The sequence below is a fragment of the Notamacropus eugenii genome, chromosome 1 (assembly GCF_028372415.1).
Source record: "Notamacropus eugenii isolate mMacEug1 chromosome 1, mMacEug1.pri_v2, whole genome shotgun sequence".
NCBI lineage: Eukaryota > Metazoa > Chordata > Mammalia > Diprotodontia > Macropodidae > Notamacropus > Notamacropus eugenii.
Window position 1 is genome coordinate 561,445,436 of NC_092872.1, and position 25,790 is coordinate 561,471,225.

Sequence of the window (25,790 nt, forward strand, 5' to 3'; positions counted from 1 at the left end):
GTTTGAAGAACATCTAGAAGGGCAGTATGACTCGATCTCAGAGTAGGTGGGGAGATAACATATAGGGTTATGGAGGGATTTATGAGCCAACAGATGTATTTAAAGAATCTTATAGCTGGAAGGCACCTTAGAGATCATCTAATCCTACTATCGTGTTTTACAAAACCAAGCCAATCCAATAATCATCTTCTATGTGACAGACATTGTGCTAAATCCTGGGAATATAATTTATAAAAAGAAAGACAGTCTCTGTCCTCAATGAGCTTACAGTTTAAAGGGAGAGAGCACATACAAAAGGAGGAAGAAGGTGGGGGAGTAAGGAGAGGGACAGGACACCAGGAGATACTCAGCACATGCACATCTTGTTCTGTGAAGGTGAAACCAGTCAGGACAGCAGATGCAAGATGGAATGATCTGAGAGTACAATTTTTGCCTTCTGTAAAGGAAAAGTTTGCTACTCCACCTTGCAGCCATCCAAACAGAAGGGAAAGCTGATTGAGGCAGGTAAAGTCAATCAAAGCTTGAGTTTGCAGCATGGTGGTGAGTTTAGAGGTGACAAACTTATCCTGGGAGAGGCATCTTATTCTTTGAAGTTGAAACTACACAGGGCAACAGACTCCAGATGGAGTGATGAGAAAAAAGGGATCTTGAGAGAATTTTCTTCCCCCTGAGGTCACACAACCATCAAAAGGGCCTTGATCTACTACTGGTCTTTCCATCCCAGAAAATCTTTCTCCTATAGCAGGTGAAGTTGCATAAACACTGAGCATTGCTTGAGACTTGGTTTTCTCAACAATTTGTAAATTCAGTATGTCACTTAATTTCATCCTTCCCCAAACCCTGCATGTCACACAGGTATTGTCCTCATTTGAAAGGTGGAGAAACAGAAATAAAGAAATTGTGCGTAGTTTTCAAAGGTCATACATCTGAGAAAAGACCCTGGGGTCATTTCTACTTGACCTTTCCACATTATTCTCATTGCCTACTTTACTTCTCTTCCTTCCCAAACCAGCTGTGAGGCAGTATTAAAGACTCACAAATTAAAGTTCTGAAGGGGCAGGGGGAGATAAGGTTAGGTCTGCTAATTTGATTATGTCTAGTTAATGAATAATTTCATTCCTGTTAACATTTGTAGGGCATCGTAGTTATTGACATTCATTTTTTTTTAAGGATTAGTTTCCCCTAGCTCATCTCAGTTGGAAGCCCAGCAATCATTCATTGGCCTACTCTATTACTGATCAGCATGAAGAAAGGGAATAAGCTTTTATTAAGTGCCTACCAGGTGCCAAGTACTTTACAGAGATTATCTCCTGTAATCCTCCCAACAACTCTCTGAAGTAGGAGCTATTATTTTACAGTTGAGGAACCTGAGGTAGACAAAGGTTAAGAGACTTGCCCAGGATAACACAATTAGAAGTGCTGAGGATGAATTTGAACTTAGTTCTTCCTGACTCAAGACAGCATCCTATCTACTGTACTGCTGAGTTGCCTCTGGGAGCACTCCCTCTCCCCTCCCGTACACCCCCTCCAAAAACAAGTCAGGCAAGGAAGCTCTGATGTTTTCTCCTGACCTGGGCCACTTTGTCTCTTCTCAGTCAAGTTTAGTGGCACTCCCGCTCCCGGGGGCTCACCATACTCATACCATAATTAGTGCAGACTATGATAAAAAGACTTAGCTCATGGCAGCTCAGAATTCCTTAGCTCAAGTGATCCACCAGCCTTAACCTCAGGGATTATAGGGATATGCAACAATAGCTTGAATTTTATTTAGCTTTAAAGTGATTATTATCTAATTTGATCTTTACAACTCTATATCCACTATAGGAATTATTCTCTCTCTGTGTCTGTTTCTCTCAGTCTCTTGGTCTTTGATGAAGAAACAAGGAGCTAGAAAGATTAAGTGAATTGCTTGTTTTCAAACATCTACTAAGTGCCAGAGGTGAGATTTGACCTCAGTTTTTTCTGACTCCAGAACTAATTTCATCTATGTCCTGAAGTCTCTTAGAATAGGAGTGGCATTTCCTTTGAATAATTCTAATTTAATAGCTTAGGATAAGTTTTTTCTTTTTGTTCTGTTCAGAAATTTGGGGGTTCTAAGTTGTTAAATTTAAAATCTCTAGAATAAAGATTTACTGTTTTCATTTCTGTGCAGTTCAGTTTGTTAAAAATAACATTGCTTCCATCTGTTTTTACAGCGTGTCTCAGCCTTTCTTTGTTCAAACAACAGAATCACCAGCGGAAGGAAATATAATTCTTACAGGAGGAAAATCCAAGTGCCTTCCTTGTTCACTGAAATTCCCAGAACAACTTTGCTTTCTGTAGTCAGAAGCTTATTCACTGTCAGAGCTACAAAAACATATTACTAAAGAAACATTTGAAAAAAATTTTATAATTGTTCCTGAGAACATAATGGGTGATCACACATGAAGTTGCCTTAAATTTCTGAGGTCCACAGAATTGACTGACCGTGGTAACATTGAAGATGGGCAAGAACCACTGGAAAAGGTCAGACTTACTGGAAATAGAGTGAGACAGGGAAAAATAGTCATTTTTCCCTGTAGTCAAAGGATCTGGGTTCAAATCCCCTTTCTGACATTTATTATCTGTCTCATCTTGGATAAGTCACTTTGCCTCAGTCCCTCAGTTTCCTTATCTGTAAAATGAGGGGGCTGAACTAGATGACTCCTAAGATCTCTTCCAATTCTAGGACATATGCTCATATTTGACTTTTTATACACTCCAGTGTCACTTAAAAAGACAGTTCTGAATTGATATATATATATATATATATGTGTACACACACACACACACACACACACATATATATATCTCACTATATTAAAAACTTCTCCAAAATAGCATTAGACTTTGGGAAGAAAAAGGAGGAGAAACTCTGATCCTGAATGTGATTTTACACCTTCCCCACCCCACCCCTAATGACATAATTCTGTCATTGAAAATTGCATATTTTGTTAAAGACCACATCCTTAAAATGAGATCCCTTTGAAAGGAAGAAACAAGATAATACATGGGAATTTACTGAAAGGTAGTTCCACAAAATTACTGTGTTAAAAATACATCCTGAACTGTTTGAGAGAAACCACTTATTTTTCTAAGATGGAATAAATAAAAGTCTGCCACACAAACATATAAGACCTCATAGCAAATTAAACGGAGCCCAGGAAAGTGGAAGACCTCAAAAACCACAGTACTTTTGATAGTTAGAAGGAACTTTAACAGTCATCTAGTTCCACTCTTACATTGAAGGAATCCCCACTATAAGAAGAGGTTGTCCAGCCGCTGCTTGAAGATTTCCTAGAATGAGAGGAATGTACCACTTCTTAAGGTGAACAAATGTAGGGATCTGAGTAGGAAAATATGGAAGAATCATTTGGAAATTCCAAACATTGGAGCTCATCCTAATATGCAGCTTGTTGGTGGGCTGCATATTTCATACCCTAGTTTCAGGGAATGTACAGCAGCTGACATTCTCATCTGTGCCTTAGAACAATGCCTTGGTGACGAGCAAACAAATGGCAATATTTTGGTGTTCCCAAATATACTCTGTTTGTGATCAAATGATTTTGTGTATTAATGATTCTCCCAAGCCACCATCAAGAGAAGGATGGTCGGTACAGAAGATAATGCATCAGTTTCATAAGCAGAAGCTTCTAAGTCTGATCTTCATATGAGGCAACTGTAACATAGTGCTGCTGGGTTAATAAATTAACCAAAGAGTTTGATTAAGTAATTGAGCAACACCACCTCTTGAACCTGCTTTTTCTTCATCTATAAAATAAGGGGGTTTGACCATATCATTTCTAAAGTTCCTTATACCAGGGAAATTATAGAGAAGCTGAATTGATTATTAAGCAACCACTAAAAATCAAGGCTTGACTGATTATTTTGTTGATTATATATTCATAATAAAGTGATGGAGAAAGGGGGAAAAATGTAGACTGAACTTAAAAGTGTATCATGAATACCTCCCTCTTCACTCCTCCCAGAGCTGATCATTAAACATTTACCACTACACCTTTGCTTAGATCTCTCCATGTATGATCCTGGGAAGGATAAAACAAAAAATGAAGGAGAGGTAACCAAATGAATCCGTGGAAAGAAAGAGAATTCACTGAACCCAGCACCTTTTGAGTACTAACCCTAAAGTTGGGCTTCATTTGTGGGAACCCATACTGAACTCCTTAATTTGTCAGTCAACCCTATCCTCATCCCCCTGATGCCTCCACCCTATGAGCATCCCAGTGAGATTTTGGGGGGAAATGGTCATATTTCTCCTTAACATACTTAATTTAATCCAACACACATTTATTTAGTATCTACTGGTTGTTTGGGTTTTGATGGCTCAGAGTGAGTGTAAATAGCAACAGTTTCTGTGCTGGCCAGAAACTCTGAGAGTCTTTCCCTCCCAGACTGATTCTTTTGTAAAGGCAAACTATGCCCTCTTTTGCCTCAGTTCTTACCTAGCCTTTAATTATTGAATAGGCATTGCCTCAAATAAACCAAGACCTGGGAAAGACTTTAGCTTCAAAAGGCCATAGTCTCCCACTGCATCTAGGGTCTTCACTGACTGTCTTGACCTGTGATTTGTCACTGAACTCTGATGGCCCTAGAGGAGAGAGTGAGGCTGATGACTTTGCCCAGCTCTGCCTCACTTAAATTCAAATCACTTGCAAGTCAAGACAGCACTTGATGTCATTAGTCCCCTTTGAGAAGAAAGGTTTTGTGTTCCTCCTTCATTGCCTGAGAAGACCATGCCATCAGAGAAATGATGACATGACTTGCACTTGACTTTGTTTTGAGTCGGTGAGGGCTATGCAGGCCACCAGCCTCACTTCTCCTCCAGAGTCATCTGAATCCAGTGACCAGATATTCATCAGGATGACTGAAGATGACCCAGGTTGCACTGGGAGACCTTGGGCCCTTTAGGCCAAGGTCTTTGCAGGTACTCCCTTAAGGTGAGGCAATGCCCATTCATTGAATAGGCCTGTTTAAGAAGTAGCCAGGGCATGGCCCCTTTAATGAGGTCAAGAAAAAGAAAGACGTCAGACTGGGAAGGAAACAGTAAGAATTACTATAGATAATCACTGTAAAGCTAGAGGGTCCAGAAGGCACCCATTGGCGTCCCAGCTTCAGAGTGCAGTAGGTTTAAGGTTTTGGGAAAGAAAAAGACAGGGAAGAGAAGGGAAGGGGCCAGTAAAACCTAAGTCAGCTAGGCATCTTTTGGCCATCCAAATTTTCCTTCCTTTAGAAAGGAGAAGGAAGGGGAGAGGGAGGCAGACAGGAGAGGAGGAGCTGAGTTATCCAGCTAGCTGTGTCGAAGAGAAAGGACAAACAAGAGCAATAATGCCTACTATGTACAAGGTACAAAGGGACTACATATTTAAATATACAACAACACAAAGGAATCAGTCTCTGCCTTCAAGAAGCTCTCCTACTGGGAAGGAATAATATCCACATAGATAAATAAAATGCAATGTTATTTTTTGACCTGGGCACATGATTTCATAAATAAGAGGAAACACAAATCAGCAACTCAGCTCTAAGTTAAAGTCTTAGAAAGTGGCCTGGGGTGCAGAGACATCACATGACTCCCTCTTGGTCACATAGCTAGTGTGTATCAGAAAGAAGACTTAAACTCAGGTTGAGTACAAGGCCAGCTCTCTATCCCTGTTATTTTTCTAAGATTGAATAAATAAACGTCTGCCATACAGACATATAAGACCTCATAGCAAATTAAAGGGAGCCCAAGAAAGTGTTGATTATATATTCATAATATATATTACACAAAGCAAATACACACATATATATTTCAAATACACACACACACACAGAGTAAATCTAAGTGTTTCAATTATAAACATATATTTAGACATAGATATACACAAAGTATATCTATGTCAGGGCAGCTAAGTGGGTGGTGGATAGAGTATCTGACCTGGACTTGAGATGACAGTTCAAATCTGGCCTCTGATACTTACTAGATGTGTGACCCTGGGGAAGTCATTTAACTCTGCCTCAGTTTCCTCATCTGCAAAATGTAAAAAAAAAAAACTAGAGAAGGAAATGGTAAATCACCCTTGTATCTTTGCTAAGAAAACCCCACATTGGGTGGCGAAGAGTCAGACGTGACTGAAAACTACTGAATGACAAAATTCAGAGTAATTTCAGGAGGAAATGAAAGGTTAAAAGAGGGATCAATACGGTTTTTCTGGTAGTGGGTGGCTTTTAATCCGCACCTTAAAAAGTTAGAGATTCTGTTATTTGGAGATTAGGAGAGAGAGCATTCCAGGCATGTGAACTGGTCTACTTAAAGGCTGGGAATTAGGTTTCTGTACAGTGAGCAAGGAGGCCAGTTTAGGTGAGATGTAGAATGTGTGAGGGTTAGAAATGTGTAATCAATCTAGGCAGATAAATTAGGGTTGCATTATGAAGAACTTTAAATGCAACAGGCATTCATTCTTTTATTCAAGAGCAAAAGAAGGGGCAGGTAGGTGGTACAGTGAATAGAATTCTGGAGTCAGGAGAACCTGAGTTCGAATGTGGCCTCAGAAACTTACGGGCTGTGTGACTCTAAGCAAGTCACTTAACCTTGATTTCTTCACCAAAAATAAAAAGAGTAAAAGAGATCCACTGAAGCTTTTTGAGGAAGGGAGTGGCATGGATAGACCTTTTGCTTTAGCAATAGACATTTTGAAATTATGCAAAGGATGGATTGAAGAGGGAAGACACTGAGACAGAGACACCAATTGTTCAGTTAAGAGATGATGAGGGTCAGAAAAGTACTACAAAAATTTTGACATTTACGTGTTCCAAAAGAATATTTAAGAATTATTTTGAAGGCTTTTATTTTCATGTAAACAGAAAAGAAAATCTTTAACCTTTCCCTTTATTCTAATTGCTGCCTAAGTTGACAAGCAATATGTATATATTATATATATATATACACATACATATGTGTGTATATATCTCAACATATGTATATATATACACACATACATATACATACATATGTATGTATATATGAAACCTCTTCTATATTTTGATCCAGAATATCTCAAAAACATTGAGAGACAAGATTGATTAGTGTAATTTCCTCTTTGTCATGTAAATACCAATAAGGTGTAGGGGTATTGAGGGTAATCCTTGCTGTAAATATCCTCCCTCATTGATCAATAAGTTGTTAAAAAGGGAGGTAAGAACAGGAAAGCAAAAATGTGTACAGTGACAAAGGAATCCAAATGGGACTCACATGGCACTATCAGAAGACAGCTTCCTCTCTCCAGGTGGTGTTCTCTTACATTTTCCCAGAAGTGCTTAGAGTGTCTAGCAGAAGGCTTTTTTTAAAAAATTCAATTTAGGTTGTTAATCTTTCTCTCTGTCTCTCTGTCTTTGTCTCTTTGTCTCTCTCTGTCTCTTTCTGTTTGTCTCTTCTGTCTATCTGTCTCATTCTCTTTCTCCTGCAAATCATTTGGTGCTGGTTAATGAATACTATCACAGAATGATCAAAAATATATAATCTTGGCATGTCGTACAAGAAGCTGGCCTAAATCTAATTCCTGCCAGACTCCTTTTCAGTTTTCCAGCAGTTTTTGTTGAATAGTGGGATTTTACCCCAGTAACTAGAATATTTGTAGCTCTTTCTTTTATAAATTAGGAACTGAGACCTAGAAGTGACTTGCTCAAAGTGACATAGGAAGTTAGCATCATGGTCCTCTGACTTTACTATCACTGTTCTTTCCACTAATATATAGTCTCCTTGCAGCCAGGGGTCTTCTCTTATACTTCTTTGTATTTTTCTGCAATATTTAGTAAAGGATACCTTGGAATAATGGGGAAAAGCCTTGTGCTAATAATCCAGAGACCTGAGTTCTAGACCTATTTGTTCCAAAGACCAGCTGTACAATCTCAGATAATTCATTTCATTTCTCTGGACCTCTATTTCTTTTTCTGCAGAATGAAAGGAGAGAAGATCTTGAAGTTGCCTTCTGTTTCGAGGGGCTATGATTTTTGAAGACTCATTCATTTATTTTCGGTAACCATTTTTCCTCTTGGTAATGGATCTCCCACTTTTGAAACTAAAAAATCTTTTTGCAGGTTTAGTTGATTCTAATAATAGAGAAATGGAGCTGGTGCATCATTGACTATATTAACCAAATGCTTGCCATTCGTGTAGCACTGAGGGTAGCTTTCCAGGTGAGGAGGAGAGAGCATGGTGTGGAATCCTACCTCTTCTAGCTCCACACTCTGTCCCTGCCCATCCCCAAGATGTATAATTGGCACTATCTGTTTTCTAAAAGTTGGAGTATTTGGGATTGGGAAAGGGGTAGATTCTAAAATGAAAGCAATTATGTTGTTATAGAGAAATACATTTAAAGAGGTCTTCTGTGTAGTTACTAATGTTAGCAAAACAATGCCTTGCTTTTGTGATGTTTTACTCATTTATCTCCAGGGTTGTTCTTTTGAGTAGAGAGTATGAGTGACTGGTTTGTATGATATCAGGATGTCCGGATTATTTAATCCCCACTATGTGGCAGGCACCATGCTGGGAGTGTGAAATAAAAACAAAATGTTTTCTGCCTTAGACTTGTAAGTATAAGGGACAATACCACAAATAAATAACCATGGTAGGTGGTAGAGAGTCATGTGGTTACTAGGGAGGTTTTGTACTATTTTGTGTGTGTCTGTGTGTGTGTTCATGTCTGTATTTCTCTAACCTGTCTCTATTGATATGCGAAGATGTATCTTCTAAACTCCATTCTTTTGACTTCTTCCCTTTTTAAGATGAAAATTCTTGAGAAAGAGGGAAAATCTCTGGCAATATCAGTCTCTTTTATATTTATGTGTAAGGGATTGTATTATCTTAGTTTTACAGATGTGGAAACTGAGGCATACATAGATTAGATAGAGAGATAGGTGTTAGATAGATAAAAACATTTCTTAAGCATTTACCATATGCCCATTCCTCTACTAAATGCTGAGGATACAACTACAAGAAAACAAGATGGTACCTACTTAGAAGTAGCTTACATTCTAATAGGGAAAGACAAAACATAAGGAAGAACTGGGAGGGAAGAGTAAGGGTGACGAGTAGTCATCCATAGGTGGACAAGGCTGTTGGTGAGGAGGTGATTCAGTCCTGAGAGTGAGGTAAGCTGAGTGAGAAGAGAATTTAAGTAATTTGTGCAAGATCATGTCATAAATTGATGATTTATGGCCAATGAAACCTCGATGTGACTTGAAGGGAAATGCTCTGTTCACCGTATACTATGCCAACCTGCCTTCCAGATAAAGCTTAGTTTCAGGAAATGTCTTGGAGTTCTTACTGGAGCTTAGGCTAAGCTGACATAATTTATAATTATATCCTTCATTAAGAATCTTCTAGTTGAAACATAATTGGCTAACCATACCACCTACCCAGGTTACTTATACTTCATGGATTTATGATCATATTAATGTGGGCTCCTACAACTTTCCTACCCTGCACAACTTTTATTCATGGTTTTCCAGAAATCTTCCTTAGAAAAGCTATTTAATAAACTGGATGCCTCCTTTTAGATTTTGTGTGTGTTTTTTTTTAAACATTCCTTGGGTATGACTGTAGCACTCAGTATCCATTTCTTATCTGTTATTCTCACTACATGACTATTCTGGCTGTTAACTAGGCCAAAAAAGAAAGAAGCCTTTGATTTTTAGGACATACTGGACTGAGTTTACTCAAATGGTCATTTGCCAAAAGCAGAGGGAAGATATGCTTGATATTTGGTGCTACTCCATTACTTATCTTAAGTGTCCATAATTATTTGGCATGTTCCCTCCACAATTAGACTGAGATCTCCTCTAGAGCAGACACAATATATTTGCCTTTCTTTTTATCCTCAATGCATGGCACAGTGCCTGGCATGTAGTAAACTCTTAATAAGCCTCTAACTGGCCACAAGTTGATTTTCTTGTTATTGGTCACACAGAATAGTTGATACATGATGTGGATGCCTTTGTCTCCATCAAAAGGAAAATCACAGGAAGCAAAGGGGAATTACAGCTAAAGACTGCCTGGAGGGATTTCCTGTTCTATTTCATTTCTTCTTTTGACAGACTATTGAAAAAAATTGATTTTATTCTTGATGGCACCGTCCCCTCCCCGCCTTCTGCTCATGGCTTGCCAGTGGCTAGGGTGATGTATGGACAGCTGTGCACATTCTAATTTCAGGAAGAGGAAAAACATTTCCCTCACCTTCACAGCAAATGTTGTTTCCAATATTTGGAAAATAGTCCCAGGACTCAGGGATAAGGGGTGACAGAGAGAGAGAAAGAGAGAATTAAAAATAACTTATCCTTTAATGCTCTTTTTGGTTAATGTTATTGTAGCCCAGCAGTTCTCCAAGTATGATCTAAAGACATCTGTGAGTGCCTGAGACCTGTTCAAGGAGTCCTGGTGATTAAAGCTATTTTCACAGCAATATTAAGGCATTTTAATTTCTAATGCAATAAATATTGATATCTATAAATGACAAGTAAAAAGTCTGTAGAGTTTTCAATAATTTTTAAGAGTGTAAATGGGTCTTGAGAACAAAAAGTTGGAGACCTACTGTTTTAGACAGCTAACTAGGTGGTGCAGTGGATAGGCTGCTGATCCTGAAGTCAGGAAGACCCACATATCAGTCCTGACTCCAACATTTTCATTGCTGCCTGACCCTGGGCAAGTCAGGTAATCCCGCAATTTCCACCAGCAGCTCTATTTGGTTTCAACTCCAAGGCATGTTATGACTCATCCAGGATAAAGTGATCACCTGAAACCTCATCACCATGTTGATATTCTCAATTTTTGATCCTCAGCACTTTCTCAACTCCCTCAGTTACCTGTCGTCTCTGGTTGGAGGGCTGGAGGGTAGAGCACTAAACTGCTCCCAAAGCCTCCCTTTCAGAGGACAAAGATCTGAATTTTTCAGGTAACTTGTCATTTTCTATCAGCAGCCTCTGCTTGATTTTGACTCCTTGAAAAATCCTTTCTACCTCCCTTCACTTTGTGCATTGTCCCCATTAGATTGTAAGCTGCTTTAGGCAGGGGATGTCTTTTTCTTATTATTATTCCTAGCCCCTAGCATTGTGTCGGGCACATAGTGGATGGTTAATAAATATGTAACTGAACTAAACTTAATCTCTCTCAATCTTCCTTCATCTCAGACATTAGAACAATAATAGCGCCTGCCTCTTAAAGTTGTTATGAGGCACACATGAGACAATATATGTAAAGCAACTTGCAAACCTTAAAGTAACGGGTACATACTTATTATTTTTCCTATTATTTTCATTATGTACATCCTACTTCATGGCATCAGTTCTTTAATATATTTTCTCTGAATTCCTCTTTTTTTTGTTATTTCTCCTGAGGCAATAATATTCTCATGAATGTTCTCATTTTATGGAGAAGGAAGCTAAGGACATTACAGGTAAACGTTCTTGCTCGAAGGCACATGGTTAGGAATTATATTCACATGACATTTCAGCACTTGAAGAGACCTCAGAGGACATGTAATCCAACCTAAATGTGGCCAATACTACCCTCTAATATAGCCCCAACAAGTGGTTATTCAGTCTCTGCTGGAAGACTTCCAGTGATGGGACACTTAATATCTCCAAGGCAGTTGGAAAGGGCTTTTGATTTAGGTCTAAACATAACGCAGCTGTCTTATCATCAGGAGGATTTAGGATTTAGATTGAGGGAGATGGGACTGGCCTGAAGACAAATGACTTAACTGGTTAGAGTCAGAGACATAATCAGTATCACAGTAGCACTATTGGACACAACACAGTATGTATTAAAATGCAATAGGTAGAAGTAAAGAGAACATTTCAGGCAAGAGAGACAGTGTGTATAAAACCACGGTGATCAGAGATGGAACGCTGTATAAGAAAGAGTAGGAAATAAGCCAGTTTGGTTGGAAGAGCAAAAAAGAACCATCTCCAAGCCAGTCTATTCTGGGTCTAGCTCATTATTCACTCCAGTGACTACCTACTCACAGTGAGAAGAGCAGAGAGTAAAGAATTCTATTGCAAGATTAGCCCCCTAACAATGTGCTTGCCACTACAGCAATATAACCTACACATAGCCTAGCAAAACAACATCCAAGAACTTTTAAAAACTCTTTTCATTTACTCAAAAAGGAATGAAAGAAATCAATCTGGGGAAATGCTTTACATATACATACATTGATTTTTTTTTTTCTGTCTTTGAGAGCCCTTCTTAGGCTTTTGGTTGTAGGGCACTTAAGCAAAAACAGCTGCAAGTCAGCTGCATATATTTGATAGCCTGCTGGAAGGAAAGGCATCTGAGCTCCACCCCGAGCTCTGATTGATGGAAAGTGTCATTGGAAGCACTAGTGCCTACTTGGCTACAGGCTTGTGGGAGCCTAAAGTCACAACGAAAAAATAAGCTAACACTTCTCCTTCACAGATGGTTCTTGTGGTCATCCACATTTTTTTTTTTCTCTATTAGACACAGGACATAGCTTGCAGGGAATCTTAAGAAATTAATGTCTTCACCATGGAAATCTGAAGCAATAACTGTTAAGGTTTGAAACTATACCCAATCAAGTTAGATAAGGTTGTTGATACTTTGTATGTGTATGTCTTATCAAAAAAGGTTAATTTTTTTCCCAAATGAAATTTACATAGAGATAGAATTATGCATTTTCACTCAGCAGTATTTAGTGACTATAGTTATCAAAGGGGTTAGGGGCATGGCACCTCCATGAACTAGAAAATCCATGTAAAACTTTCTGATCCTCCCTTCATACCAGAGAAGAAGTCTGAATTATTATGGTATTGAAAGATAAAATGTGTAGGTATTATGCAATACAATATATATATTTTATGCATTTCTAAGTTTTTAAACTTTTCTGTGTTGTCTGCTGGCCTTCCTGTTATCTGTGGCTTCTGCAAAACTGCCCCCATTTAGTCTGTTATCGAAACCATGATGGGGAAAGTCACTATATAGAAGGAATAACTGTAGCTCCTGTCAGTGATGGGAATATGGAAAGTGGCAAGTGTCAAGATTTCATGGTGTTCCAAATGGAATCATTTCAGGTGATCCTGTCATGGAGGGGAGATGGAATAAGTGGTGGAGGACAGATGGCTGCACCTGAAGCTGAGAAGCAGCAATTACTTTGTGCACAGAACGTGGTAAAGAAGATAAGATTAAGGCCTTGTATGACCAATCTCAGCAATCGTGGGAGGCATCATAACTGTAAGAGAACTGAGGGTTCATACAGATGAGAAAAGAAAAACTAGGAAACCTAAGTGACACCCCCAAGGCCACACAAGTACTAAGTATTATGATGAGGATTACGAGGCAGTTATCATAAACTATGTGCAAGGCACTATTTGGCAGGTGCTAGATACTACAGGATAGGGCTTCCCAAACTTTTTGACTTCAAGATTCCTTTACACTCTTAAAAATTATTGTTGACTCTTCACCCTGAAAGATCTTTTGTTTAATTGAGTTACAGTGGGTTATATTGAGCTATATGAAATTAAATTAGTATTAGTTGTGGTTTAATTGTTTTTTCAATCATGTCTGACTCTTTGTGACCCCATCTGGGGTTTTCCTGGCAAAGATACTAGAGTGGTTTGCCATTTCCTTCTCTAGCTCATTGTACAGATGAGAAAAATGCAGCAAATAGGGTTAAGGGACTTGCCTGGGGTCACACAGCTATTAAATATCTGAGGCTGGATTTGAACTCACAAAAATGATTCTTCCTGACTCTAGGCACTGTACTTTATCCATTGTACCATTTAGTTGTCCATAGTTCTAATTAGAAATTAGTAGAAATCATTTATAAGACTAGAAATTAATTAGTTTTATTATAAAAATGGCTTCAACCTTGTAGACCTTCTGAAAGGCAGGTATCCCTGGATGTCCCCAGACCACACTTTGAGAATTCCTCTTATAGAGAACACAAAAGAAATACAACATGGTTCCTCTCCTTGATAAACTTGCCATCTAGTTGGAGACGTAAGTTATCCACAAATGAAAAATGAAATAATGCTACAAGTAAAAATAAAAGTTACAAAAACTGTCAAATGGTAATATATTCTACGAAGGTGGGCACAATGAAATTCAGTGCGGTACAGTAGAAAGACCGAAAGTCACGAGACCTGCTATCTGTTCTAAGCGTTGTCATTATGGTTTGGGGCAAGCCACTTAGTCTCTCTTTAGATTTTAGTTTCCTCACTAAAGGAGGAGATGCAGTTAAGACCATCAGATGCCAGTTATAAGGTTTGGCTCTTTCTCTAAGATTCTGTGATCCTTAGGTTCTTCCTCAACCCCCAAATTATAAAAGTTCTTTACACATAGTTAGTTCTTAATAAAAGATAGCCAAATAAATGTGTGAATGTGGCTTCTTACACTGAAGAAATGGTTCAGGAATGGGGAACCTATGGCCTCAAGGTTACATGTGGCTTTCTAGGTCTTTAGGTATAGCCTTTTGACCAAGTCCAAGTTTTACAAAACAAATCCTTTTATTAAGGGGATTTGTTTTGTGAAGTTTAGATTCAGTCAAAGGGCTGCACTTGAGGACTTAGAGGGACACATATGGCCTCGATGCCCCAGGTTCCCCACCCCTGGTTTAGATAACAAATGCTATCAGTGTAGGAATAGGATTATTTGGGTTTCTCCTGTCCCACAAAAATACACAGGAAGGTTCCTGACATAGATGATGGGCATCATTCTTTGGACTAGGATATTATTTTAAATTATGATAATTACTTTTATTATTTGTCCAGAACTGGAATTCCAGTGGTGTGGGAATTCCTAGATATTAAATTCCCTCTCTCGATGCTGATTGTCAACTGTTCTGCAGCTTATAGACTTAGGTACTTGTTTGGGGACTCTAACATAAGTGACTTGCCCAGGATTGCAGCAAGGAAAGTAAGCATCAGAAGCTAAATGACAATAGAAGCAATTTTGATTCTGAGGCTATCCACTTTCATATGCTACCTATTCCTTCTCTTCTACCTTTTCTTCTTCTTCCTGATGTATTTTTTTATTTTTTGGACCAGTTACCATGACCTGTGCATGGTATTCTCTGAGTCTAAATTGGGCACTTTCATCCCTGGATCAACACATTCAGGTTACTAGGGCAACATTTAATGTTCTTTTCTCCAGGGGGCTAGGCTCTGAAAATGGACAATGCTCCAAGTATGGCAAAGATTGGCTTTTTTCCTTTTGATGAAAGAAACATTTGTCTCAACAAATTCTCTTGGTATGAAAGGGCTGTTTTGAGACCCAAAGTAGAGAGAGAATTTATAGTAGAATTACAAGAATAATGCAATTTTCAAGTCATTAATTTAGAGCATAAAAGGAGGGATATGGGACAGAGCACGATCCATAATCAAAAATGATGTGACATACTGTTGCAAAACGACCTTGAAGTGATGTATACATGCATTACAATTTGGCATCTTTGGAAATTCATTCGTAGACCATGGAGAGCTGTGAAACCTGCAGCTGTAGTCAAGAACAGGTGGTTTATAGAGAGATGAAATTGAGCTGTTAGAATCAATGCCCTAGGGACTTTTAAAGAGAAAGATTAAGCTTGAGGTTCAGGATCAGTTGGCATTAATGCATTGGCAATTCATTCATAGGCTTCACAATAAAAGTTGGTGTTGGAAAGTATGATCCTTTCTAGGGCTGCTGGATAGAATTTTGTAAACATTTTAAAAATATCTAGCCATGAAGTAATCCTTGAAACATGTTGACTTGGTTCAGTCCAGGTGCATACCACAAACACTAATTTCCTTATAACAATTCATACTTAAATAACTTTGTATGTGTGTTTTAAAAATACATTGGTTCTTCCTGCTTACTAGTTTCAGTATGATGGAGATATCATGAGGGAAATATGATAATTTGTCCTTCCTAGTATCTCAAAGTATTCAATACTTAATAGGATCTCAGAACTGTGCTATGGATGACATAGAATGGATCTTATTAACTAAGTTACATAAGCACAGAATCTTACACTTAGGAGGGATTTCAGTGGTTGTATAGTTTAACCCATAATTGAAAAGGAATCCTCTCTACCATGCTCCTGACAAGTTTCCACCTTTCCTTGAAGGCCTTCAATGCGAGTGAACCCATTTATTCTCTGAGGCAGCCCATTCCATCTTTAGATGGCTTTCTTTATATGTTTGCCACAACATCAAGCATCCATCTGTTTCCCTGAAATTCCTACCCATAATGCCTAGTTCTACCTTCTGCCACCAAGCAGAATGTCTAATTTGTTTTTTTTTCTCTGACAGCCTTTTATAGTTTAACTCAACAATCACATCTTCCTACGGTTGAAGTAAATAATAATCTTGGATAGTTGACATGGCCAAAGAATCAGCCTAGTAGTGAGCCTCTATAAACTTAGCTATTCTAGTCCTTGGATCTTAAATATATAATTCTTCACTAGGCTGATATCTAAACTCTTTCCAGTGTGGTAGGACCCGGTGGTGAATGAAACCCATGAGGATAGCCTTCAAAAATCAAAGTTCACCTCTGTGCTTTGATAAGTCATAGAAGATTATAGGATCAGACACTGAGTACTAGAATGAACCTGAGACTTCATCTAGTCCAACTCATTCTTTCTATAAATGAGGAAATAAAGCCCTGCTCAGAGAAATTATGACTTACCCAAAGTTAGTAAGCAATAGAGGCAGGATAGTAAGTAATAGAAGGCAGGATCTGAACTCATGTCCTCTGACTCTAAATCGACTCCTTGGAGGGCTTTTGTGGAGTATGGTCCTATTAATCATGTTTTAAAAATTAACTTTCAGTCTCTACTATTGGCTCGTCTTTTATTGAAAAATCATGATATTTTTCCTCCTTAATCTATAAACTTAAATACAGAGTCTGCTTTCTCCTATGAGACAAGACAAAGCATTTACCTTCTCTCAACAGGCCAGAGAACATATTAAAAAATACATAATTGTTCAGACAAGGAATGCCAGATTCTTTCAGGCAATTAATCTGTCTAAAATAAGCCATTGAAGAGTATACTTTTCCACTCCTCTCTCTCTCTGAGTGCTTGAAGATATTTCCTAGCTTGGCCTCTTCTCTTTCAGGAATGCAGTGCCCTGGCGCACATTTGGCTCAAGTGTTTGCCTTCTACTCCAGTGGAGAATGCAGAATGGTTGACTATTAACTCAGAATGAAAATTCTCTCAAGTCATCTCTCACCCAGTTGTGCTTTTGTTTTGCTTTTTAGCTCTTCCCAGACCCTGTTTTGATCTCTTGTCTCACTAGTTTACAAAAGATCCATTAGTAGTAGTCCATACTTCTAATGTTCCATTTACACCTTGAGATGCTGTCATATCTTTCAGTAATTCCTCTGTCAGCATGGTGAGATTGAACTCTAAGTTTGAATAACTTGTGTGTCTCTTTCCTGAGTACTAGAAATAATGACTTTTTTAAAAGCCAAATTTTCCTTTTAGTTCAGTGGCAGTGACTCAGAGTCAGTACGGTTTGTCAAAGAAGCAGCACATGATAAGCATGTAAGCTTTTTGAGGGAAAGGATTGTTTTATTTTTATTTTTGTATCATCAGCAAACCACTTAGTAAATGGTTTTTGACAGAGTAGTTAATTGAATGATTAGGAATGCAAGGACCCGGGTTTTTCTAGTCCCTCTTCTTCCAAAAACTAGCAGTGTGACTCCAAGAAATCTGTTAAACATCTTCCAACTCAAAAACTGGTTATAAGAATGATCTTTGTGTAGGATCTCATGATAACTGGAAATGTCTATATAGGTGGACATTATTTGGTCCAATCTTCTTATTTTAAATATAAGAGATAGTATAGAATAGTATAGTGTAATGAAAAGAATGTAAAATTTATTTTTTGCTTTTTTATTTTAACTTTCAGCTTTTTAAAATTTCAGTTTCATACTCTCTCCTTCCTTCAACCCACCCCCTCCCCACATTGAGAAGGCAAGCAATATGAAATTCACTATACATGTAAAACCTTGCAAAATGTATTTCCATATTGTTTCCCCCCAAAAACACTCCAAGAAAAATAAAGAAAATGAAAAAAATATACTTCACTCTGTACCTAGAGTTCATCAGCTCTCTTTCTGAATGTGTATATCAATTTCTATCATAGGTCATTTGGAATTGTCATAGATCATTGTATTGATCAGAGCTATTTATTACGCACTCTCACTGATTGGCCAAGAATAGGTCCCAGCCTAAGCTTACTTAGGTCATTGTTTGGGTTCTGATGTCTCAGAGTGAATGTAAGTAGCAATTGCTTCTCTTTTGGCCAGAAACCCTGAGGGCTTACCCTCCCAGATTAATTTTTTTTAACTAGGTAAAAGAGGCCATTTTTTTGCCTCATTTCTTATATGACCTTAATCACTGAATGAGTATTGCTTCAGACAAATTGAGACCTGGGAAAAATCTTAGTTTAAAAAGATCAAGGTCTCCAACCTCATCCAGGGCCATCTCTAGTCATCGTTACCTATATCTTGCCACTACACCCAGATGGCTCAGGAGGAGAGAGTGAGACTGATGACTTTGCATAGCGCTACCTCACTTAAATCCAATTCACTTGCAAGTCATGACATCACCTTCCTCTTCTAGAAGGAAGGACAAACAATGATCATTATAATATTGCTATTACTGTGGACAATTTTCTCCTGATGCTTCTTTCTTCACTTTGCATCAGTTCATATAATCTTCCCAGGTTTTTCTGAAACTAATCCCTTTATTATTTCTTATGGCAAAATAGTCTTCCATCTCAACCATATACTATAACTTGTTCAGTCATTCCTCAACTTACGGGCATCCCTTCAATTTCCAATTCTTTGCCAACATAAAAAAGAGCTTCCATAAATATTTTGTACACCTGGGGCTTTGACACTTTTAAGTTGAGTGACAGTGGGCAAGTCATTAATTTCACTAAGCCTCAGTTTTTTAAAAAGTAAAATGATGATAATAATTCTTTACTGCTAACTTCACAAACATCAGATTCATAACAGTTCAATAATAGTAGCTCATGTTTTATATCACTTTATAGTTGATAAAACATTCTTCACTAGAACCCTATAATTCAGGTAGAATAAAAATTATGGAGCTAAATGCCATAACTTGATAATATAAGTTTTTCTTATTTACATTCAGATGACTGACTTGCTTGAGCAAAGGTCAAGTTCACCACGCTAGAAGGATAAAGATGAGAGCAAGAAACTGTTCAATTGCAGCAACTAATTCAAATAAGGTTTTGGTGCCGAAAGAAAGAAATAATCATAAAGGAATATATTTAAACTAGGATCCGCTCAATGATGGTGAAGCTTTGAAAACAAAGAGGAAACCCAATGAACTGAAAAACCACATCAGGCAACAAATTAATCTGTATGTATTTGTTATGCATCCATCCGGTGCAATGTGCTTGGTGCCAGAGATACATAGATAAAAAGGGAAATAGTCACTTTAGATCATTCCCAGATTGGTTTGGATTTTTATAGCAATGGTTCAGCATTGGAGAGGGAGAGTGACCACAGTCATACTATGTGAGGAAATGAAAATGGCGCTTAAAAAGGTGACGTGGGAAAGGTAAGTCGAATCAGATAAGAAGCATCTAGAAGAAATATGTCAGAAGTGACATGAATTTGAAAGCACTGAGAAATCAAATATATACACATATATGTGTACTTTTATAAACATATAAATGTATATATATACACATATTTACATATGTGTATATGTGTATACACAGAGGAAGATATATAACTATTAGAATCAACCATGAATAATATTATTACTAAGAAAGGGGTGGAGGTGGGTTGGAGGAAGACACCAGTACCTTCAGATACATATGTCACCTTTCTTGTTTCTATAATTTTTCATGAGAGTGATCTACATACATATTGAGTATGTCCTTGGTGAAAATATGAGGAGTTAAGTAGTATTTCACAAATTATTTTCTATATCGGATCACGTATGACTAAAAGGTTCAAAGGGTAAAAGATCCTGAAGTTTTTATTATTTGTTTATTATAAACAATAAGGAAACACAGCCTTAAAGAATCTTCTGTGACAAGGATTCTTCACACATTTTAAACAAAATTTACAAGTAATACTTTAAGTAAGTAGATAGGAAAGATTCCTTATTATATTCAGTGATAGTCAACTTTATTTGATGATATTCTGATTATCGGTTTCAAGGGGTTTATATAAAGTAAAGCCATGTTCAGCAATGTCATGAAAGGTGTCTGTCCCTGCATCTAATGGAAGAGGCACTATCTTTATGGTGTGGTCAGACCGATGCTGTTTTTTATGATAAAATTGTACTGATAGTTGCAAACTAGAGAATACTATAGTGCCTGCCTAGTTAGGCCCATGACTTTTCAAAAGATATTGGCCAACCCATATACACGTGAAGAATGAAATGGATAAGATATGCCCATTATGGAGAGTATGATACATAACTGGATAGATAATTCATTGAGTTATTCCATTACTATCAATGCCCTAGAACATGGCACATAAACAGTGAGCTGAATGGGACGAAGAAAGTGGGTTATATTGCATTTGGGAAATTGTACAGGACTTCCAATGATATCAAATAAAACAAAAGAAAAAATTTTCTTTGATGCAAAAATTATTTCCTTTATGTTATATGGCTGTGAGTCTTAAGACATACTAAAGCTTCTGAAGACTCAAAGCTCCAAGTAATCTAGAGGGAAATATAATCTTAGGCAGCTATAACGTATTACCAAAAAGGACTTGCTTGAAAAAAGTGAAGCAAACCCTCAGAGTTATCAGCTAGAAAATATATCATAAGAAAAGCAGACCGGAAAAAGGCAAAGGGCAGCAAATGGACAGTCTGAATGCTGCTATGGTAACCATATCATATCGAAAGACCTTAAGGAATGCCTCAAACCCACTGAGTTTATCCCAATGCACTTATAGTAAATACACAAGAATTATGTAAAACAAGAAAATACCAATGGGATATAGTCTTTGTCATGGAAGGGAGGACCCACATCACTGAGATCATAGATACACGGAGTACTGACATATAAAGCTCTCTTTATTTCTGAAAACATGTTTCCCTTTGGGACTCAACTAAAGTGAATGAGATTACAGTGACCTTATTACCCCTTATAAAAAATAAGGAGAAAAAAAGAAGCAATCATCCGTATATGGGCCAAATACAACACACATCAACACTTAATAAATAGAATGCTCATTTGATCTATGTGGACAAAGCTTTATTGATACTGGAAAAAAGATGGTTCTCTCCTTATTTAGAGTGGAAGATTGTTTCTCTCCCTTTCTGTGCTATGAATTGAATTAAAAATAGGAGAAAAATATACAGTGGAATATTTGGCCAAATTGTTCTAAGCAAAATAGACAGTCAGATGAAAATTAGAGGCAGCATGGGGTCATAGAAAGATTCCAGAAACTGGGGAGACTGCATTATCGTCTCGACTATGTCTCTTTCTTACTTAGAGTAAGTCATTTCTTTCTTAGCCTCAGTCTCCTTACCAATCAGATGAGAGGATTGGACTAGATCATTTTTATATTATGAATATAAGTTTAATCTCTCCCCTAAGTTTTTAAATAGTCCTTCACTAATATGGACTGTGGATTAAGACCAGACTAAAAGAAAATAAGAATTAAGCATATCATTCTGGGTACCTAAAAAGCTCACTCTGGATCTTGGTTTCTAGGACCATCACTGTGAACATCAGCTAATTCAGTGTTCTTGAATTAAGCAAGGCTCTCAAGAGCTACTGAGGTGAGCTGCTGTTAGGCACTAGCCCACACATTTGCAAACTATTTTGATTTTTTGAGTTTTGTCCCTTTCCTCCCCATTTTTCTGTCTCCTCTGAGTCAGCTCTCATTTCTTATGGTTATCAGTCCATATACTTGACTATGATTCTACAACTACTTCTAATTTGATGTTTATAATCACAGCCGTAGGGACTGAATGTGTGATTTCACTTGCGTAGGGGAACTCTCATATAAGGAAGTGCCCTCAGTGTGCCTTGGCAGTTTCTCTGAAATTTATAGCTTTAGAGGATTGCCTAGAACAATAGTGCCAAACCTTATTAGAAATGGATTACTTCAGCCAGCACGTTGATTTAGAAAACCACAAATTAATATCATATTATATTTTATTTATTTTGTTAAACATTTCTCCAATTACATTTTAATTTGGTTAGATTGGCAGTCCTACAATTTCAGGTTGTTTGCTGTTTGACCCCTCTGGCACTGAGAACTTAAGTCCAGGGTCACACAGTCAGTATGTGTCAGAAGTGAGACTTGAACCAGATATTCTTGACTTTTAGGCTAGGTTGCTAGCTACTAGGACACAGTGCTCCTTATTTTATAATGATAGACTCAGATTCATAGACTTTTAGACTAAGGAAGGATCCAAGAGATCTACTAAGAACTAATTTTATAGAGCAGGAAACTGAGATCTAGGAAAGAGGAAATAACTTGTCCATATTCAAACAAACTTAATAGAAAAATAAATCCTAGAAGATGGATATTCTGCCTCTCATCTATTTGCTCCATCCCTTGTGGGTTTGAAGGCCAGGTAACTGAGATTGTTAGAAGTGTATGAAAAATAAGGATAAGAAGGTTATGAATGAAGGTCTGAGAGTACTTTTAGGGGTGGAATTAATGAAGTCTATTTTTACTGTCCCATCAATTTTGTGCTAAATACTGGATTTGGAGTAAGAAGACATAGATTCAGATCTCAGCCCCATCTTTCAATAGCTTTAGGATAATAGCTGAGTCATTCATTTCCTCAGCTATTAAATGGAGATATTAGTTATTATAGATTGTACTTCTCAGAGATTCTGTGAAAAGCCCTTAAGATACTATAGAAAAAATGAACTAATTTTTTTTGTAATTGAATTTGCTAGATATAGGCATGAGAGCACATTCAGTTCAGCATTATCATTTGGTCTCCTTTCCCCCTCAGTTTAAGGTCCTCATGGTGGACTGGCCCACCCTCGAGTTAGGTCTATGTTTCTAATGGAGTCATCTCTAGATAAGTGAGGAATGACTGCACTGTGACTTTTTATTGCAAAGTTTATGAGATGTATTAACCTCCTCTTTTCATTGCCATTGCCTAAATATCCCTAAAGCCCACTGACAACTCCGTAGCTTCTGGTTTCATAATCAGAGGAAGACAGTTGTGAATGAAAACTTCCTCTTGAAGCAGGGCCAGTTGGTGACACGTGGTCATGTTATCAGATCTCTGTATCCTGGCATGGATTCCCGTTTAGCTCATTGGAGCTTGGAATGCACTTAAATATTACTGCCACTAACATCTGTAGCCCATTTGTGCATGCTGAGCTTATACTGTTTTCTATCTGGTTATAATTTATGTTCTTTACAGTATTAAGAGAAATAACAAAGACATCACGAGGCCAGGATACTCACAGAATCTGATATTTGGAAAGAATCTCCAAAGTCATCCAGTTCCATCCAGGCCTGAATGAGAATCCCCTCTACACCAGACAAGATGCTCTTTTTTTTGAGGCCTCTCATTTGAACTTGGTCAATCCCTAGATACAAGGCAGTTTTTCTTTACATCAAGCCTAATTTTTCCCTTACTACTCTCTGAAATTTGTATCTATTGTTCCGTGTTTGACTTTTCTGGATCAACCAAAACAAGCTTAATCTTTCTCTCTTCAGATACTTCAGACATTGCTATCATATTCCCCCTATGTCTTCTCTTCATCAGTCTTAACATCTCTTGTTTTTCAACTGATGTTCAAGTGGCATGATTTCAAGGATTCCCACCATGACAGCCTCTCAGACCTCAGAGTCTATCTGCTCTAACCCCTTCCTTTTGTCAATAAAGAATCTAAGGTCCAGGGAAGTTAAGTGACTTGCTCAAGGTCACACAAATATTATGGGATGGTGGCATTTCCACCCATGTCCCTTTACTCCAGAGCCAGTACTCTTTTCATTGTACCATGCTGACTCTTCGCTTGTCCTCCATTGCATGCTCACTACCTTATCAATGTCATTCCTTAAATATGGCCTCTAGAACTGAGCACAGTACTCTCATTGTTGTCTAATAAGGTAAGAGTGTATCATCATTATCATCTCCTTAATCTTGAACACTAGATATGAAAATTAATAGAGTTTCTTTTGTAAAATATTCTTTGTCATGGAGTGATAGTTTTTATCATGCAGGTACTCAGAAGGATAAATACATATCCTCATAAGTAATAACATGCATGAGATTTATTCATTGATTAAGCAACTCATATATGTATTGAACTTAGGAGAATTATTCTGTTTTAGATGTCTTGATAATTCACATTGGCTTTAATAGGATGTGATAATATTGAGACTTGAGCAAAGGGTTATATGTCTGACTACCCTCTTGGAAGCAAATTCATTCTGTCCAGACACAAATTCATTCTGTTCAGTAGTTCATATTATCTAGATGTGATGTTATCTGATTGAGTAAATTCTCAATGTGGATGCTTTACAAATGAGTATCATGATAATAATAAAACTGATATTAGGAGCTGAATTATTTAGGTATCAAGCAAATATGTTGGCAAGTGTTTTGGGAAAATGTTGTGACCCTGTTCCCATAAGTCTCCAAACATGTGCATATTTCTTCCATTAGAAATGAAGATGGTGTCATCCTGGAACAGAATTCAGGGACAGTGATGAAAATCACCATAAAGTATCTTTGAAACATTCTCTCTCTCGTCTATCTCTGTCTCTCTCTGTCTCTCTCTGTTTCTCTCTGTCTCTGTCTCTGTCTCTCTCTCTCTCTCTCTCTCTCTCTCTCTCTCTCTCTTTGTCTCTTCTCTCTCTCTCTGTCTCTGTTTCTCTCTGTCTCTCTCTCTCTCTGTGTCTCTCTTGCGCGCATGCGCGCGCACACACACACACACACACACACACACACACACACACACTGGAAAACAGGACTTCAACCTTTTTAAGGTTGAAAAGCACTGTTTTTGTAATAGTGGGACCATTTTCTAAAACAGGTATAGAGACTGAAATTCAGAGTAATAAACATATAAGGACAAAAACAACAGCATTATAGCTAACATTTCTGTAGCAATTTAAGATTTGTGAAGTGTTTTGTGTTTCTTATTTAATCCTCACAACAGGCTTATGAGAGAGGTGTTAATCTTATTCCCCTTATATAACTGAATAAATTGAAGCTCAGAGAGATTAAGTAACTAGTCCTGGGTTACATAACTAACAAAGGAGGACTTATATTCAGGTTTTCCTGGTTACCAAGTTCAGTTCTCTATTCACTACACCAAGTAGAAAAAGCGTGATTTGTCCACAGTTACTCAGATATGTCAAAATCTGAATTTAAATGTAGATTTCCAGGCTCCAAATCTGGCTTTTCTTTATTCCGGGCTGACAAGAACAATATTGTAAACTCTGGGTACAGAGTATCTAAAGAATTACATAGATTTTATAGCGAAGGAGACAGACACAGAGGAAAGGATGTCCAGTGACACTGACTTAGCTGATCTTCGTGCAGGACACTCGGTCTTCTAATTCTGTGCATTTTTTATGACTGTCCCTCATGCCTGTGGTTTTCTTCCCCCTTATCTCTGTCTCCTGCCTTTCTTCAAGTTTCAGCTAAACTTCCTCCTTTTACAAGAAACTGTTCCCATCCTCCTTATCCTTAGTGCCTTCCCTCTGAGATGCCTCTTCCCCCGCCATTTTATCCCATACATATCTTGTTGGTATGTAGTTGTTTGCATGTTATCTCTGACCTTAG